Raw genomic sequence first — 18,551 nt, forward strand, 5'->3', positions numbered from 1 at the left:
CTGAACTGATTGCCATGACAAAGTGCTCCACAAGCCTGACGAGGGAAGGTAGGTGGTACAGAGGAAGCAGAGATGTGTGCTATGTGATGGCAGTTCCTGACTGAGGAAAGATCTGGTGTGGAACCAAGGAGGGGTCTGTGGAGACCTTCCAGGTCTAGGTCCAAGAGGATGCAACAGGACAATTTGATGCAGATCTGTTACAGCTTGACTAAGATGACATCTCTGAAGCTGCCTACAGACAAAAGGAATCCCTTGATCAGAGCCCTTGGTCCATTATAGGGATTTTGACCCTATGGACATCTACTGAACAAGTAATACAAACCTTAAGCATCGTGGAAAGATCTTCAGAGCACTGCATTTGAATTTCTAATGTTAGCTTAGGGCCCAGCCAGGGAAAATACTCTGTTTGACCAGCTGCTTAATGAGGAAAAAACACCTGTGAGTGTTAGTTTGGGTTGCAGTGACCAGGAGAAGATGAGATCAAGATTTGGAGAAAGGCAAAGAACAGCCCTCTGGACAGAAGATTTTGTTTTCAGGACAGCAGATTTTTACTTATTTAGAATATTGCTGATTAATACCCTTGGAGCCTCGTACAACAATCATGCAGGATAATTAGCTGACTTTTAAAGAAAAGTTATTTGGAGCTCGGGAGAAAAGGACCCTTTCATGCAGGTAGACCAGAAATTTCTGTCAAAGGCCTGAACCATTACACAGAGAACTTACATGCTAGATATCATACAGGAAGTGAAAACAAGGACAGAAATCAAAGAAAGACTATAAAAGTATTGCTCATTCTGTTAAGGATAAAAAGGCCAATACCTGATTAGAGCTAAAATTAGTTAGGGACATAAATGTAATAGGAAGAGTTCTTACTAGCATGCTAATATCAGAAGGAAATTCACTGAAAATACAAACTGCTGAATGGGAGAACCATTTGACTGCTAGATTATATGGAAAAGGCTGAATTATTTAATTATATTTTCACCTCAATCAAAGCCTACTTTTTATATTCTGCACATACCTGTCTTATTTTGGATGCAGGCTTACAAGAGACCAAGAATTAGCTTAAAAATGTTGAACTTAAGTACAGGATGCCAGATCAAATTGAGCTTGACACCTCAAGGTGTCAGAGGTGCTGACTGCAGAGAAGACATGGCGACTATCATCTATTAAAAATCATGGAAATCAAGAAAGGTCCTCACCAACTGAAAAAAGACAAATGTTATATTCATATTAAGACAGAAGGAAGATCAATGGAACATTAAAAAAAGAAGCCTCACCTTTTACACAAATAGCATTGATTTGGAATTAATTTCTGAACACACACAGAAAACAAGGCAATCAGGAACAACACACAGAGATTTACCAGTAGGCAAATCATGCTCTACCTGTCTTAATGACTGCCATGATGCAACATGGGATGAGGGATCTGAATTATGACATAGAATGCAAACTTGACAAATTTCTATATGATGCTAGGAAAAGTGACTGACGTAACAATTGACAAAAATTAACATCAGCAGGATCTAAGGAAATTTATGGATTTTGAGAAGACTCATTACACTTAGAAGGCCAAAGGGCCAAGATCTGCACCTAGGGTAGAGTAGATGCAGGCGGTGGAGAGTAACTGGAGGAGCTGCAAGGACCCAAGCTTAAAGGACTTTAGGGTGAGAGCTGACCACAAGGCCAACAATGTGCTCTTGCCCTGAGCTGGATGAATGGTGCAGAACCTGCAGCAGAGGCTACAGGGGACCTAAAGAACATGACTGGCATGGGGAGGATGAGTGAGATGAGCTGCTTCTAGTCTGGCAAAGTTAAAGCTAAGGGCCATATTTGGAGAAGCAGAGATAAACACCTTGCAGCAGTAGCAAACAATATGAAAGGGATTACAGAAGGGACAGTGGCCTTGAAGAGCAAGATGGATAGACCAGGTTGTATGTATGGAAAAATGTGTTCATGATGAAATACCAGGATCCACAGAAAGTGTGGCTGCATCATCAGAGAAGGTTATGAAGTCAGAACTTTGGCTGATCACCTCCAAAGCAAAACCAGAACACTTTTTAACCAGAAAGACATCCTAACCAGACTTTTTAGCATTGCTTAGTATCATCTGCCCTAACTGCAAACGTTTGAAAGTTTGAAGACAAAACGATGATATATGTTTTACCCCTCATTAATTCATATTCTGCAGGCATCAGTTCCAGATATCTAATGTTCAGTGTGTCCTCTCCTTTTTCATGTCACAATTTAGATCTTTTAGCAATATCTAATAATGCATTTTCGGTTCATTTGTGGCTGCATGTTTCAGAATTTTTTTAAAATTTGCTTATCTTTTGGTTTTATTTTTGAAAATATCTCCCTTTTGCTACTCTACATTTTTTCATTGTTTGTTTACTGTACCCTTGCATACAATAAAAAAAATGAAGAAATTTTAAATCCTAATTATGGACTTGTTTAAGTGTGAGGTACGGTCCTCTATAATGTCAGAAAAGTAATAATTTTGCAAAGTAAAAAAAGATAGTTATATAGCGATTTCATTCAGTTAAATTCATTCCACTCAAAACAACACATGGGTAGTTCAAAAAGAACAAAACCATAACCAGCCAGATGGAAATACTTCTCACCCATTTACAAGATATTCTAAATTAACTTAGAAATCTCTGTTTAAACAGCCTGTAGTAAAGATGGTGTCCTTAGTTAGCTTTTGCACACCAATACTATGCATTTACTTTATACAAAAGATAAAATCAGTACAAATAACTGAACTAAAATAAGCCTGTTAACCATCCTGCAATATCTCCTGCTCAGCAAAAAGAAGAGGCCATATGATCAACAGAAATGAATTCCCAGCAGATTAATTAAGTTAGTTTTATAATGTCACAGTGACAACTGTGGTTTGAAAACAGAGGAATGAGCTAAGCAGAAGTCTCTTTTAGTAATATGAAAGCAGAGAGCATTATAGACAAGCTGGAGAAAAAGCAAGCATTTGTTCTAGAAATAGATAGATAAAAAACAATTTTAAAACCAAATGTACAGTCCTATTTCATCAATAGCACCACAATGGTAAGAGTGATAGTCACAACAGTAATAAATATTTTGCTCACTGAATTACAATAATTAGAAATGTATGCACTTTTGCAGATAGAATAACTTAAAACATTTTTCTCTAGTAAAAAGACCATATTGTACAATTATTTTTCCACAATACATTTATTGCTGTCACAAAATCTGTTTAAATGGAAAAAAATAATAGGCAAGATCAAATAAATTTCATTGCATTCCACATTATATATAGATTTTGCTTCATTTATAATCTTAAATTGTCTAGCAATTTAATTTTCAAAAGTTTTAAATCCTATTGACTGGGTCTTCTAGGAATATATTTTAGGTATTAATCTCTCTAACAAAATAAAATGTCAAAGTCTCCACTATAAATAATGGGTTTGTCATATGCCCAATTGCTGTCAGTTTGGTGGAAATGTGTGAAAACTCCCCAGTTATCCAAATATAGGTAATTCAAAGGGAGTTTGTCTGATCAATATGGGGCTCAGATTCTCAAAATCTCAGTTTCTCAATCAGATTATCCAGGTGGTTTCCCCTTCCAACTTGCAATGCAACTACATTTGTTGGTAAAGGATATTTATTTCAGAGACAAAATTAAGGAAACAATTAAACAGATTCATATGTTTATTTTAAAGAAATATGTAATCAGCACTAATCAAAAGATTGCTTTTTTTTTTTAATTTGGGATTGTTTTGCTTCCTGAAACATTAATCTCTTGCTTGACATTAGTCTTCTTAATAACTACACCTGTCTATTTAAATCTCAGTAGATAAACCTCAATGTACCACATTACTGAACAGGTGAATTTTTAATAAAGACATAACCTCCAGAACATCATCCTTTACCTGTCTTAAAGATTTTTTTTTTCTATGCTTTTCATATGAAAGCTCTTGGCTGGTTTTGCTAATTTGTTTGTGCCTCTGTAAAGTACATAGTACACATTGCAAAAGTAGAATTTTCTGCTCCCTGGTTTCAGTTTATGTAAATGAAATATGTGAGCCACAAAAGTAGCTGACACTGATCCAGAACACAGATGTAGAAATTCATCTTCATTATACTCACCCTGACACAAATGCGTCTTCACTAGAAGCAAAATCAGGGTCACTTCATTTAGCAACTCTCAATTACTATTTTTCCTTTTCTTCTCACAGCCTCTAATTCCCATAAACTTTCAGCATATGCAATATGTTTTGAGTGAAAGAGTTCCACAGCTTCCCTCCACATTGCTTAAATAAACACTTTTGCGTTATTTTTCAGCTTCTCAGTGGCTGGATTTGTTTGATGACCCCTGCTACTACACACTCGATGCCATTCATGATCTTGTCACTCTACTTCTCTTTCACACCTCTGTTGAGCAGAATTATTACCTGCTGTCACTTCACAGACAGAATCAAATTGTACCATTTTATTTTTCTACCTTTTCATTCATCCTCTGAAGCTTTTTCAGTTTGATCACATTTTTTGTTTGTTTGTTTGTTTGCTTCTTAGTTTTCCAGTCAAAGAACTGGGCATAGTATTTAAAAAGTTAAATATCATATTAGGCTAATATCTTTTCTCTGTTGCTTTCCTAATAAATGTTAACTGCATACTTCCATTTTTTCTGCCCTCCTAAGCACAAGACCAACAATTTCACAAAAACATTTAACTGCTAAATTACAGCTAAGTGAAATATATAAAATATAAAATTGTTTTACTATCAGTTTACATTTATCTTCATTCATTTTAATTTTTAATTTTAATAAAATTAATTTAGTCAGTCACTCAGGACCTCTCCTATTTACCACCTTTATTAATTTAGTATGATCACCAAATTCACCACATAATTATACACTACTTTTCCAGAATATTCACATGTTCAAATATATTTTGAGACACCTGATCACAGAATATGTCCCTTGGAACATCACTCTTAGCCTCTGTCGCCTGTGAAAACTGACACAAAAATCACTATTTTCTCCAATATTTTTCATCTTTTTATGAATTCAGGAACTTTCCTCTTAGCCAGCTGCAGAGGTTTTTTGTGTTTTCTCAGCCACCTGTGCAAAGTCCTGTGGTGTTTGGTAATATTGAAACTGTTAGATGTGTTCTAGCTCTTTTTAGAGAGATTAAAGTTTGAACCCTTTTGCCTCATACTGATTCAATGGACCATACTCTTTCAATATAAAACTGGCAACATAGTTGCAGCCTCACATCTCAAAAGCTATAAAAATAACTTTAAACAAAGAATTTCATTCCACAGGTATGATTTGGCTATTTCATCCCTGAGTGTCTTTAAAAATCTTAGCTTTATATCCCTTCATTTTATTTTGTACCACCTCAAACTGGCAAACCATGACTTCATATGAGCTCCACCACAAAAAAAATTAATGTGTGAGAACCTACAAAAGTTCTTCCATAGCACAAGCAGAGTTAAAGTGTTCTTACCGTTTTGTTCCTAAAGCTTCTTGTAAGTGCTTCTGTTTTCCTTGATTACCTTTCAGCATTATAGATGGTCTCCCAGACTTCCCTCTGCTCTGCTGTAGAAAGCAAATTTCTTAATTCTAGTTTCTTCCAATTATTTTAATTGAGAAATCTCTTAAGTATCTTGGAATTTATTTGATTAATGTTTCTCTGGGTTTGTTGTTTGGGGTTTTTTTTCTTTTTAAATTTTTATTTAGTCTTACATTTAGTCCTTACACTTTCTTTAAAAATCTTCAACTATCTGAAGGACATCTTGCCCTCAGTAGCCTCTGATAGCCTGCTGATTGGCTGTGTGGTTTCCCTTTTACCCTTTCTCAAGCCTTTCTAGCTAAGCAGAATGTACTTACTCTCTTCCTTCAAAAATACCTAAATAGTCTTTATGCCATCTGCCATGACTTTACCCTAATCCTTCCAGATTCTCCCGAACAGGAGTCCTTGTTTATAATTGTCTTTTCTGAAGTTCAGCCCAACTGTGGGGACATTTCATGGCTTCCTTGCAGATCTGCAAGGATATTGAATCTAGAGAGAGAAGTATTTTGAACAACATCCATTTGTTTCCCTTCTCATGGCATCTTCAACAGTCCAGTCCATGAAAATCATCGATTTAGTCTCAGTAGTCCTCTAAGATTCCTTCCAAGATCCAGTCTCAGTAACAGCCTCCTCCCTAGCAGGAAGCTCCCGGGTAGAGTGGTGGCTGTCCTTCCTCCACCCCTCCTTAGACAATAGCTTACCACTATCTTGTGGTCAGCTTTTATTAACAACATCACTGCCTTGCTATGTACCCAGCACATCACTGATCAGAGGGGTAAAAAAAAAACACCTGTCCCTTGGGGATATTCTCAACATGTGACACTTGAGGCAGGTCTGTCAGGAGAGGGACACTTTTATATCACCCTGGTGATCACCAGGTTTTCATAATCTTTGTCTTCCACTCTGCAAAAGAGCTATTTTAACATATCCCAATTTTTCTCATGAATGATGGTGATCCTTGTCTTTTAAGTATTTCAAGTGATGAAATTCTGTCTTGTAGACAAGTCTAGAACTGTCAGCATTTTGTTTTGCACACCTCATCCTTTCAAGCCTATTGGCTGCTCCATGTGGCTTTTCAGATGCCAGCTAATGAAACAATGCGCTATTACTCCAGAACTGTTTCTGTAGGCCTTTCTTATATGCATGACACATAAACCCACAAAGGGACCCAAGAGTTGCTGAGAAGTCATAGGTGAAAAAGTTCTGCTGGTCTTGTCAATATGCTTGGATGAACATAACAGAAATACCACAATTTTTTTGGTGTTCAATAGATAATGTAATTACCTCCTTTGGTTTTAAACTATGAAATTTCAGTGATAATTATTTGCCAGCAATTTCTGAAATTGTGTTGAAATGCTATCTGATGGGAGTATCTGCACAATATACAGACATTATCTCAATTTATATCCAATATTGAATACTTATCTAAGGATTTAATTTAAATCTATGAAAATCAAGCAATCTGAATTTCTCCCAGTGACACTGCTAGTAAAATAAGACATGATATATAACACTGTATGAGTGTGCACATACACTGAAATTTACTTTCCAGCATGAAGTCCCAGTTAAGCAGAGGTGCAAATAACAGCATGTGATTAATGAGACCTGTGGTTTGCAGTGTTATCTTCCAATTACATTTGTCACTTAAATTAGGCCTACATGTTGGTATCTGTTCATCATTTCTGCATTGCACAAATTACATAAAACCACTCTTGGGACAAAGTCATTATTTTTCATATCTCATGTATTTTTTCTGAAGAAAACTGAGCATTGTTTTAGGTGGGTTTTGTGCAATAAAAATTTTACACACAATCTGATCTAGAACTCAGCACAGCAGAAAAGTATTTGCAAGTAGTAACAAATTATTCCACTGGATTTTTATTGGGCTATTTTCAAATACAGATGAATGCATTTTGTTCACAAAAATAAGAGCTTTTTCAAGTGTTATTATTAGGCAATGATGGAAGTGTTCAAATTATTATTCTGAAATTTTCTTATTGTTTCAATAATGTTGTTCCCTTCTTAAACAACTGAATACTTGTCTCAAAGAAGAAGCTCTCCAATTTTAAAATACTGATTATCCAAAAAAGGAGGAAAACCAAGCCCATGCCAGTTGTGTGTCCAAATAACTTATTCTAATGACACAGGAATGACATTACAGTAAGAACACTATAAGCCAAAAGCTGAATTGTGTGTGAACAAAACACAGACATCATTCTTTAACAAATACAAAGGTTTCATTTATCCATTGCACCAAAGGAAATTGACCACTAACTTTCATAAAAATAGTCAAATCATAAGATTATCCCAATTTTTGCCAAATGAGGGAGCCTAACATAAACTTACTTAATTTTCTGATTTCCTGACAAACTTCAAAAGCTGTTTATGGCTTCAGAGTCACAAGCAAAGACAGAGGTCAGGTCTTTCGCCAAACAATACAGTAACATGAGCATCTTTTGCAGTAACAGGACTTGTGGCACTTACTTCAGCAGAGCTGGCATTTCATTCATGAGCAGGTAAGGGTGCCATGCGTGCACACGCACACACAAACATACACGCATAACACTTGTTAGCACATTAGAGCAGAGCAACACATTTTTAAGACATCTGCCCTTCACAAAGTTAACCCACAGATTTTTTTAAAATTATTTCTGTTGTTGAAAGGTATTTTTTCTGTTAGTGAGCATATAAATGCTTTCATAAAGCAATGAACTGAAAAAAAAGCTATTCAGCTTTAAAAATCAGATACATATAAATGGACTTAAGACAAATTATTTAAGTGAACTGGGAACCAAATGCATTACTTTTCTCTTTGAATTTCACATAGGCTAATGGAATAAGAAAAAAAAAGGAAAAAAATATTCAAAACAGCTGTTGCATTAAAATGTTCAGTAACTCTACAACAAAACACTGCATTAGTTTGATAACAATGACTGTTCTTAACTGCAAACTGTAGACTGTTCTAAGAAACAATCTTCTATTCTGTAGCTTTTCAAATTATGAGCAAATAGTATCAAATTCATGGTCCTATCAGTATGCCAAAACAAACAAAACACCAAACAAAAACCTTAGCACACACACCCCCCAGAAAAACCCAACCCCCCAGATGATTAAATCAGTTTTTGAGTAAAATGAGACAGCTGGCAAAAGGTCTTTGTATAATTTGGGAAACCACCATTATTTGACTACATTCATTTCATTCTTAAACATCCAAATTTTCACTTAGTAAAACTCATTGATAATAAAAACCCTATCCCATTATATATTTAATTTCTTCCTGTGGATATTAAAATAAACTATGTTCTGAAATTAAGAGTTAAAATACCTCCTTTTGTTTTCCATACATATTTGCCTATATAAATATACTTCATCATTTTACAAATTACAGTATTTATATTAAAGCTTTCATTCAGCAAATCATTACAGCTTAACAAGAACAAACAATCCCTGTGTTTTGGTTCTGTCTTTAAATCACTTTTGGAGATAATGAAAACCAGCCAAAATGAGTGACTGCAAATAATACAAACAACACACATTTATTTAGAAAAATAAACTGAAAATGTTGCTTGTCTGTTAGATTTCTCCATGAAGTATAGACAAATGGCTAGAAAAATTTTATGTCAAGTACATATTACAAATGACTTCTTTAGCAGTAACTGGGACTAAATGTCAATGTTCAACAGGAACATTTTTTGATGTATAATTCAATAGATTAAATTTCTCGGCTGCTAATATGATAAAAAAAATGGATGCTATTATAAAAGCTTATATCCCCTTTTTAAATACACCTTATCATGTTGCTGCTTTTTCATATATATACATATGTATATATGTATGTATATGCATGTATTTATTTCATCCTAAGAAAGGACCATAATCCTTTCTGTGAAGAGATCCCCATAGTGAAAGAGAGCATAAATGTCTTTCTTCAGTTCTAACTTTTTAATTCCATTTGGAGCCCTGGCAAAGTATAGCTTGTTGTGGTCAAAAATCTCCTGGGGCCATCTGTGCAAATGGTGGCATACATCATTACCCTGAATGGAAGTGACAGTACAAATAACAGAAGTGCATCGAGATGCAATCTCTAAGAGTGGAACTTCCTCAAAGTTGGGTGGAGGACAGGAGACAGCATCCTTTTAAGTGACTTAACTTCACTTATGCCCTGTTCCTGTATGGCTTTGAATATATACAAGGGACGACAGAGGTCTTCTTCCCCACAGACAGTAACATTTATCTGTTACAATAAATGTATCCATTTTCTGAAATTAATAAGTGCTTCCTTTTTCCTTTTGGCTACATATTGAAATATTTGTTGATGCTGGCTGTACCCATAAAAAACTCCTTGTTTGGTACTCTGGTTGCACAGCACAGAACTCAGGTGTCAGGCTTGGAGACAGCAGTTTCTGCAACGGGGCAAAACATTGAGTTCTCTTATCCTTCTTTCCCACTGAATCGAATTTAAGGCTGTGGCTGTTGCCAGGACTCAGCTTGTAGCTGTCAGATCTGAGAAAGATGATTCAATGCAGATTACACTAGTGCTCAGTTGTGCTCTGACTTCAAGGGTTCTTCCATTCTCCACTAAGAGTCAGGTTTCCTGGTTACTTCTCAAATCTGGCCTGCAAGAAGTCACAATGATGAATCTGATATGCAAATTAATTGATGTGCCTCCAATATAGATATTCCTTCAAGCCTGAAGGTGCTGTTAAAAAGAAAAGAAGGGCAAAGTTATAAAAAAATCTAACTTTAAGAAGACAAGTTAATAAACAAAATATAATTTTTAATTATCATTTCAGTTTTCATGTAAGCAGGAGTTCAAAAAATAATGGTATTTTGAAATGATCTTTTATAGTTGCACTTTATTATATATATAAGCCTTTTTTTTCTGGGGTAAATAGATTTGACTTTAATGGTGTCTTTGAAATCACATTATTTACATCCCTTGTGAAATCTGGACTCTAATACTTCTTCATAAATTAAATAGAAAATTAACTCAGCAGAAGCTCCCCATCTGACAAGTAAATTTTCTAGTCACTAAAATATTATATATAATTGTGATTTGGGTCTTTTATATTAATTTTTGTGAAACTGTTTTAATTTTTATAAAACACTAATAATGCTGCAATCTAATGCTGAGGTTCACTGACTTACTGAGTTTTCCTAGCTTTATTTATTAGGGAAGATAAAGCAGCAGTATCCAAAAAAGACACCTTAGAAATACTTACTTGTTGGTAGCTAGGACACTAATTTAGGTTAAATTCACACCTCCTGAGAAAAAGAATAACAACTTCCTCATGCACTTTTGGTGACTTACACCTGAAGGTACAAACTTCAGTGAGGAGGAAGATCACTTCTTTGCCATTAGCTTTGTGAATCTAGCTCCCTCATTCACATTTCCTCATATTTCTTACTTGAACCACTTAAATTGATAAAGATTTTCATGAGGTAGGACAGAATTTTACTGTCAGACAAAAAAAAGAAGGAATCTGAATTTAGTGTAATGTAAATTCTTTTTGGTTTTTCCCCCAGCACTAAATGAAAAGATAAAATATTTAGTGAAATTTATTTAACACTCAGAATTGTTACAGTGGCCCATTAGCCTAGCAAACATGGTAGATTTGAGATACCACTAGCTTAGCAGGAAGTTGTTTTCCTAGTCAAGTATTCAGGGTTTGACTCACATTGTTAATGAAAAAGAAGAGTCTTCTAAACATCTGTTAGCAGCTTACTTTTAAACTGAAGTCAGCCTTCATATCACTAAAAACACACAACACTTTCTCAGCTGTCACAGTTTCAGGCTTCAATTACATTTGGGCTAATGATTCCTGTATGTTATTATCTCATTAGAATCACCAAAAAAGACAATATTATCCTTAAATGCAGCTTAATTCTCAGGAACAAGACTAATATGGTACAACTAACATACATTTAAAATAATGACAATAATACTCACAAAGAGATAATGCAAATAGTATTTGTTGTCAGAAAACAACTTCAATTCTGAATACAGTAAAATATAATGCTAAGCACAGTAGACACAAAGAGCAATATGATCTTTTCCTCCGAGTACTAATTCATAAAAATAGACAATATGATGCTGTTATAGTTTAATCCCAGTCGGCAATTAAGAAATATGTCGTTGCTCAATCACTCCCTACCACACAGTGGGCTGGGGAGAACTGAGGAAAAAATTGATAAGCCCAAATAAAATTAAAATATTGTAATAATAATGATAACAAAACCAACTGTAACAAAAGTGACACTTAAAAAAAAAAAGAGATAAATAAACCTCAAGAAAGAAAAGGGATAGACAATTCAATATAGCTCACCAGCTGCTGACTGATATCCAGCCTGTCCTCAAACTGTATGATCAGCTCCCACCCAACTCCCCCAGTTTATTGGACATGAGTTTATGGTATGGAATGTGCCTTTAGCCAGTTTGGGCCGCCTCTCCTGATTTTGCTCCCTCATGGTTTCTTACGCGCTTCCTCACTGGCAAAGCAGAGGAAGCTGATTCTAAATCCAAAACACTACTAAGAAGAAAATTAACTTTATCCCAACCAAACCTAGGATGATGCTTACAAAACCAGGAAGTGGTTTACCAAGTATACTTGAATTTCTCCATCATTTCTGTCATAGAGTTGTCAACCCACACAATTCAATTCATTCCATACAACCATGTGACATTCACCCTCATTTCATCAACATTCTACCAAGGAAGAAAAGACTGCCTTTTTTTCTTTATACTAACTGTGCTAAAAAGGAAAAACTATGAAAATATTTTGCACCTTTCCATATTAATAAAGAACATGTTTAAACTAAAAATTATGGTTAAACTTACTCAGCAGAAAATTCATTAGGTACCAATGCCTGCATCAAAAAACCAGCTGTTCCTCTTGCTACCTCCCCAAAAATCTGTATTTGCAAACCATTATTGTACACATGAAGAAGTGAGCAGCAAGAGCAAAAAGGCCACTCACTAAAAAAAAACCACCTGCCTACCAATTACAGGCTCCTATCCTGAACTGTCTAGCTTTTAATCCTATAATCTGTACTGTTTTTGATAGCAAGGCTGTACATTCAGATATGTATATTTAATTCACCATTACAAAATAATTTTGTTACAGCATGCCTTATCAATAAACTCATAATAAAACTCTGACCCTATTAAAGTCATTATTAGAGAGCTAGGGCTCAGACAATTTACAGGAAACCATTTCATTCACTCACGTCCCTTCTCCTTTTCAGTACTTGGGCAGCATCACCGTGTCATTCTCTTCCTTCTACAGCATCATTATTAAGTCCCAAAAGCTAGAGAATCAAAGAAACCAATGTTGCTCTTCTCCCCATTTCAAAACCAGATGACCACTCTTCTGTACTAAAAAATAAATTTTACTTTGCTGCATGTATTACCTGAAAACCATCTACGTCCTTCGGCTTTGTTCTGTTTGTTAGAGTCTTAAAAAACTGAGAGAGAGTCTAGTCCCATCTACAAGGAATCCTCCTCCTCATCATGGCCATGACCATATTGACTCCAGACAAATTGCTATGCAGAATCCTGTGGATGGAAAATGTTAAGGGACAAGGCTACTAAGGGAAGCCTCCTTTCAGCCTCAGACCCATGAAACGGCTGCCCCATTCTCAGATGCAGAGAAACCACTGCATTTATTGGTCTTTAAATAAAGTCTTTAAATAAAGACCAATAAATCCAGTGACATGATTGGAAGACATCAAGAAAATTATAGAGAAGACATCACCAACTTTGAAGTGGTATGTGCAGTGAGGATGTCAATAATCACAGAAAGGAATACTTTTAGTGATGGTTTCTATACTGGGCCTCGTGCCCTTTATCAAGAAAAAAGGAGAAAACAACTATGAAATGTACTTCATGTTCAATTGAGAAAGGGAGATTTATTTGATTCTTACTAAGCCATGTAATTTCTGGATCATTTTAAGTCTGGTAGAAGCACCTGAAAGACCAGCCGAAAAAAAAGCTTTGTTATTTGCGCTAATTTAGCCCACACAGGATAATTTGGACATATGTTATTACCTGTCTTAAGTACACTGCAAGTCAGAGCACATGCCCCATTATTAGTTCTACTCACATATTTAGGAGTACAACAAAAGTCCTTACGTTTTGAAAAAAAATCACAAAAAATCATATAGTAATAAATCTTCCTAAACAGAGTGCAGATATCTTCTAGGCATTGTTTAAATACTAATGGCATCTGTTAAGTTGTTGTAGTGGTTTTAGTTGGCCCATTTGAGATTTCCTGCCCAACACACCAATTCATTGGTGGGTCTAGTCACCAATGAATTGGTGTATTGTATCTACACCAATGAATTGGTGTATCTAGTCACTGGCATTTAGCCAGTGCACCCACTAGAATATACTTACTAATTTCCTGCTGTGACATAGGATTAGGAGGAAGGAAAAGCAGGCTCAAAACTTTAAAAGGGTATAAAGAAAAGTTTATTAGCAGAACTAAAAGAATAGTAAGAATCAGAATAAAACCGTCAGAAAACTTCTCCTCCCCCTATTTTCTTTCCCACTACCAGTGTACAGAAACAATTCAGTCATTTTATCATCTCTAGAATATCTTTCTTCAATTCACTAAGGGAGACAAGTCCCTCTTGTCATTTCATGGAGACTTCTCCACAAGAAAACAGTTGGTTCATGGCTTTTAAACTCCACGAATAGCAGCTGCCCAGGAATCTGCAATTGTGAAGTCCCTCCCATCTTTTCACAACCTTCCCACAGCTGGGGGGCCCATTTATGGGCCATGTCAGCTTATGGTGTACTATTTTAAGGATGAGCTGTTCAAGAGCAAAGATTCACTTTATCTATCTCTAAGATCATCTTCATCTCTGGGAACAGTGGTCTTCTTCTTTCCCTGGGGGCAAAGAGTCTTCTTTCTCTCAGTTCAAACTCTTCTCTCTCTCTCGGTTCAAACTTCTCATGGGATCACAGCTATTTCAATATCTGCTTGTTTTAGCATAGATGCCTTTGCTATAATTTGAACACTTCATCCCCCATACTTTTCAATGAGTTACAGGGAAAATGAGTCTGATGTATTAATTATATTCTTCTCCATAGCTTTACGAAAGGTTTTCAGCTCAAAACTAAAGGCATCTCCTCATTCTCCTTCCCATCTGAAATTTGACTTCTTCTTTACTGACTTCAGTGTCTAATGTGGCCTTCTACGTGTCTTTACTATCTTTCCTTTCTTTCACTCAAGAAAGGGTCAATGCTTTGCAAGTTTCATCTATCTGTGCAGTGAAAGAGTTAAATCTCGCCCAGGTCTGCGGGTCATCGTGTGATCCCTGCCGGGCTGGGCCGGAGCACTTACAGTGATGTATTTCAGCCTGCACCGGGGGCGGGGGCTGTGTCAGGGTCAGTCAAAGACCATGATCAAAGTCTGTGGCTGGCTTTGGTTTTTGCTGCGTTCAATTCCAGCCACAGGGCTGCTCTCTGTGCAGGCTGCAGGGCCGCCTCTGGCCTCAGCCGCAGGACCTCGCTGGGAAAGGGGACCTGGTGACACGATGTTACCAGCCATGGCCCAGCCCTGCCTCAGCCAGGGCCCACAGCCTCCCCTCTCTCTGCCTGGCAGCTGCTGGGGCCCAGCCTGGCCAGGACAGGGCCCACTGGGCTCCATGGAAAGGGCTCAGTCCTGTTATAGATGGATAATGAGATGATTGGCTCTCACAATTAAAAGATAACTATTGTTATTTTTTAACTATTGTGAGAATATTAAGAAATGCTTTAGTGATGTATAGTTATGTTATTGTAGTTTAGATGTACTATGTTCTCCCCATAGTTCCCTTTTCTCCCCTGTATTGTTACCATCAGACAGCCAGGGTGGTCTAGGGCAGGTAAAAATAAGGCGTGCATGTGTGTCCCTTGCATGGGACAGTTGGGGATGGACAAGCTTGTTGCTGAGGGGGTGCAACATGGCAACACCTGACCTACGATCAAGTTACAAGGAAGGAGTTTCTGCTGATAAATGGCAAAGAAGAGCTGACTGACAGACTTTGGGAGGGGCCAGGGCTGGCTGATGCAACCACCAGGGGTATAAAAGACTGAGCATCCATCTTGAAGAGCATCCATCTAGGAGATGAACCAGCCACGTGGCATGCACATGGGGCAGTTCCCAGTGCTGCAGCTTTTTCCTTATGCCGTTCTTTTGTTGTATTTTTGTTAAGGTTTGAAAAACCTTTTTATATTTTCAAAGTGAGCAGTTGTCTCTCACAGCCCTGTGGCAGAGCCCACCCAGCCCGACCCTGCCAACACTGGGGAGGCCAAGCCAGTGTCATTAGCTGTTTCCAGGCCTGGAGGAAAAGAGACCATTCCTGGGGTTTGTTAATTTTAAAATGCAAATCTCACAGAGGTGGATCTAGTTTTTAATTGGTTATTAACATAGCCAATTCAAAACCTATGTTAAAAAGCTAGCCAGCAATTGGTTTTGCTAGGCACAGAGAAAGCTCTCAGCAGCTCTTCTCAGAAAAAATCACTTTTGTGGGTGGCTCCAATGCAAAACCAGCACAGTTGTCTGTTGTATAAATTACTTACTTATTCCTGAAAGATACAGAAATATTTAGATTCAGACATAGACTATTTTATTTATTTTATCTTAAGCTTTTTACTCGTTTAGGTAGGATTAATTACTATGCTAAATCCCTCATTTGAAAAATTACTAAAAGCAAAGGGAACACTTCCCTAAAATTTTGGAAATTTTTGCTAGTTTCTACTGTCTAAGAAATCCTCATCAGGATACCTGTTGAGACATCTTTTTCTGTAAAAACTAAACCTCCTAAATCTAAACAACAAAGGATGCTAACAAACCACCACCAAACTTTTTTTGTAATTATTCCTACTTTTTTCACCAGAAGCTTCAGAAAACATATTTATGTGTGATTTCCCATCCTGCTGTTTTAATCTATAAATAATTTATTTGTCAATGAGCAAATAAGAAATCCCAGTTGCTTATTGGAAGGTTATCTTTCCAAGCTTAGGAAGAGATTGAAAATGGCATGAAAAGTGAAAATATTTACACATTACAAATGAAATGTACACATTTCCCTTTTCTTCTTTACACACTACATTAATTTATGCATTGACAGTGTGTAATAACTTCTACAATGGTATTCTTGTGATCTCACTAGCCACTCCTAGCAACACTTCCTTAATGAGATTATAAAGTTCTTTGTCATGCCAGTTTTGCTATCTCCAGAGCTTTCCCTATTCAAAGTTCTATAAATATAATCCTGAATAGAAAACCATACATTGTGTCAGAATGTATATGATGAGAGTATTTACTAAATACAGTTACCCAACTGAACTCCAACTGTTTAAGTAGTGTATTCATAGATATTTACTATCTTTGTCTGCTTGCACAACAAAATGAAGACTACCAGAATATTAACTCCGAGAGCTAATGTAATTTTTTATAGTGAGAAGCACTCAATCAATGTCAAGAGGCAATATGCTTATCAATATATGAAACTCATAAAATCTCCTGCTTGTTACTGCTTGTTACTACTGGCCACATATATGCAGTGCTTGTCCCAGTCAAGTATCAAACAGTTTAGATTTGTGAGAAGTAATATTGTAGGACTTACAACATGCAATCAAGCCTTTTCTTTGGTTTTTTGGTGGTTTTTTTTTGTTTTGTTTTTGAGGTATTTTTTGTGGATTCCATTAGTTTCCAATATAGCTGATATCTAAGCAGCCAAAGTTACAAGGTGAGAGGTACCAGGTATCTTGACATTACAGAAGTCAGTAACTTACACTACGGGTTGCTAGGATGAATGTAAAATATGACAAAACTCCAACCAAAAAAATGCTAATAGGGAAAAGAAAGGCACTGGAAAAAGACCTAATGATGTATCCTGGGAAAACCTGGCAGTCTTGTTCACTGGTCAGAAGCATGTCGCCTTTTAAAAGAAGAACACATAAATTTTAAGTAGAGTAGTATGTACAGGATGAACAGAAAGTATAAATTAGATTTTTAGAATTCCTCAGACATACTTTTGGCAGTGACAGTACATTTCTGTTTACTATTTCAAATTTTAGAAACATTTTCATTGGGTAATTTTTCGTTACATGAGTTTATTTTCATTTGCCTTTTTGGTTCGTTAGGTGTTAGAAAACTGTTTTGGTGGTATCATAATGTATATTTTAAGATAGAATTGGTTATACCAAGTGTGAACACAGTCCTGGGAAGCTTATTTATTTTCTTATGACTTTTTGGATATGTTATGATACATCTTTCATGAGAAAAGTACTCACAAATGCTTCTGTGAGGGTGGTTTTGATTCATTTTGTCTCTCAGATACACGCTTACCAGATCCCAGAAAATTATTTTCTCAAAAAATCATCTTGTACTTAACTACCATAAACAAGCAAGAAATTATCAAGAAGATGAAAACAGCTTTTTCTTGGTACTAGAGTATAATATTTGAGCTATGCATTTCATTTCAAATTAAGAAGCTATAGCTTGTCCCAATATTTATTGGCAGACAGGCTTCTGATGTAGATTTGCTTAAAAAGCAAGTCTAATTATACATAAATGCTTGCTTATCAATTGTTGCAATAGAATATATATGTCAATATGTAAATATAAGCATTTATATGTACATTTATGCATTATTCATGTGTCTTATGTATGTGTATACATATAATGTACATACAGACATATTAATTCACTTTTTCTTCTACTCCTTTGGGCTAGATGCTGGACAAATCTTGGACAATACCCAAAGACTGCAGCCAGTTAGACTGTAGTTTGCAAGGTCACATCCATAAGCTGAAGTGACCACTACAGTTGTGGCAAGAGCAGCAACCTATGTGAGAATTACATTGGGTGGGTGTCTCTATGCAGAAGTACTCAAACTTCAGCTTAGTTCCATCCCTAGGAGATACATCCTAATCATAATATGGAAATTACTGTGAACTGACAAATACTTTAATGTCTGGGGTGGTTCTTCAACAGGAGATATCA

At 36.2% G+C, this 18,551-nt stretch overlaps 1 protein-coding gene across 6 annotated transcripts in view; it reads right to left on the reverse strand.

The window, feature by feature from the left end:
- Positions 1-7,279: 7,279 nt before the first annotated feature.
- Positions 7,280-18,551, reverse strand: part of PRR16 (proline rich 16) — a 143,680-nt gene continuing 132,408 nt past the window's right edge. For all 6 annotated transcript variants that reach the window (XR_008508977.1, XR_004982106.2, XR_004982103.2 and 3 more), the window contains one exon: positions 7,280-10,252. The gene's annotated coding sequence lies outside the window, so the exon portion shown is untranslated. The remainder of the gene's footprint in view (positions 10,253-18,551) is intronic.

Source organism: Molothrus ater, chromosome Z (assembly GCF_012460135.2).
Source record: "Molothrus ater isolate BHLD 08-10-18 breed brown headed cowbird chromosome Z, BPBGC_Mater_1.1, whole genome shotgun sequence".
NCBI classification, from domain to species: domain Eukaryota; kingdom Metazoa; phylum Chordata; class Aves; order Passeriformes; family Icteridae; genus Molothrus; species Molothrus ater.